This window comes from Echinops telfairi, unplaced genomic scaffold, assembly GCF_000313985.2.
Source record: "Echinops telfairi isolate 266 unplaced genomic scaffold, ASM31398v2 ScPeMD7_7469;HRSCAF=8507_1, whole genome shotgun sequence".
Lineage (NCBI taxonomy): Eukaryota > Metazoa > Chordata > Mammalia > Afrosoricida > Tenrecidae > Echinops > Echinops telfairi.
The window spans coordinates 34,715,246-34,717,290 of NW_022111373.1; positions in this window are offsets into that span (position 1 = coordinate 34,715,246).

A 2,045-nucleotide genomic window follows, 5' to 3' on the forward strand; every position below is an offset into this window, starting at 1 on the left:
TGGAAAGGGTGGTCATTGGACTTTATTTGGACCCTTGGTTTAGTGGGCATCAATGAAAGAGGACTCAGACCCACCACACATTTCATACTTCAGTTCTCTCCTTGCATTAATATGACAAGTATTAATCTGATAGACAATGATATGCCCTTGAAAGAAATAGGAAAGTTTCCCCTAGCCCTAGTCCCTATGCTTAAGGAAAACAGAGCTCTATCAATTAATAAATCAATCTGTACAAAGCAACACCTCATGGATTGCAGCTTGATGTTGGACTATACTCACATAAACTCCTCAGATCAACAGTACCTTAAACTCTTTGATATCAGATAAATTATTAATGTCACCAATATAATTGCCTTATATCTCAGGAGGATGATTGACATTGCTTTTCTTCTTTGTATGTTTTTATCCCCTCCCTTTTCATTTGTCTTGTTTGTTTGCCTGTTTTTTGTTTTCTTTGGTTGCCATTCTTGTTGGTTTCTGTTTTTGACTTGTCATAAAATGATGACCAAAGTAAACCAGAGGTATTCATATCTCATGGAAAACCAGATGGATTCTGGGTTCCTACTTAATTCTAGCCCAATCCAAGAACAGTTAGTTCTTATAGCCCTGCTCCATACCCACCTTCATGAAGAGATCACTACAGGAAAGTATGGTGAAGAAAGCAGATGGTGCCCAGCTATCAATTGGAATAGTGTCTGGGGTCTTAAAGGCTTTAATTCAAACAAGCAGCCGCCTAAGGGAGGGATCCACTAAGTTCACACAGAAGAAGCACACCAGCCTGTATGATCCAATGATGACATTAACAAAATCCGAATGACAAAGAGAAAAGTATCAGAACTTAAATTGTGAACAATTTCTAAAAGACTAGGAAGGACAGTGGAAACCCAAAATCCATATGCAGAGTACCTAATTTGATCTAAGCCTCTGGAAGATGCCCTCTGGCCACAGGTGAGGGACTTGAACAGCTATACTGTCAGACAGAGACTATTGTAGACTTGCTTATTGTGGATCAATTTAGGTATAATATGGTACTTGACCAGTTGACCTCTTTCTTGACCCAACCTAAATTTGCTCTAGGCTTAACTATTTCTCATTTGCTCCTTGCAGAAGTTTTTTCCTCCGGCTTTTAAAATAATGTTGGTTGCCTTTTCTTTCTTACACTTTAATTTTATTATTTCCTTTATATTATTATTATTATTACTTTCTTCTTTGTGCTTCATTTTGTTTTTACTACTTATATTTGGTTTCCCACTTTATGAAACACATAAGGAATGGATGGATAAAGACTATAACCCATGCGATGGTTTTTTGGGATGAGGTGGAGGCAGAGGGGAGGGAGAAGGGGAGAGCAAACAATGAATGTAAGAATAGGGAGGGAGCACTAGAACTAATTGTGAAGATGTATGTTCAACTCTTTTAAAAAGTGACAACAATGGAAGTGTATTTTTATATCAAGAAAACTACCACAAAAAATAATAATAATCCAAAGTTGACCGATGGCTACTCTGGGAGAAAGAGGAAGAGCTATTGCTTAGGGGGCATAGAGTTCATGTTAATGGTGCTGTAATAATTTGGAAATTAATATCAATAATGATCACATAAGAGAGTATAATTAATATCACTGAAATAAACAAGTCGAAAGTGTTTAGTTGGGGAATATTTTGTTGTGCGCATTTTTACCATTGTTAAAAAATAATTACGCTAATAATAAGTACAACAAAGAAGAAAATTTGCTAAAGTTGACTATGGTAATGGCTGTACAACTCTTCATGATATGATTGAACTATTGAATTGTATACGTGAAAGAAGTGCCAATAAAATTGTAGTAAAAATAATAAAACTAAACAAATAATAATAATATTATTGAATATTCCTTAAAAATAGCTCCCAGTGCAACCTTTGTATTCTGTTTTCCAAAACTAATTGAATTCTTCAAAAAAGCACAAAGCCCCAGGCAAAATGGGCTTGCTAAGTTACTTAGACCACTGTTTGACTCAAAGGTAACTTTTTAGCTACTGGTTTCTTCAAGGCTCATTTTTTTTTTT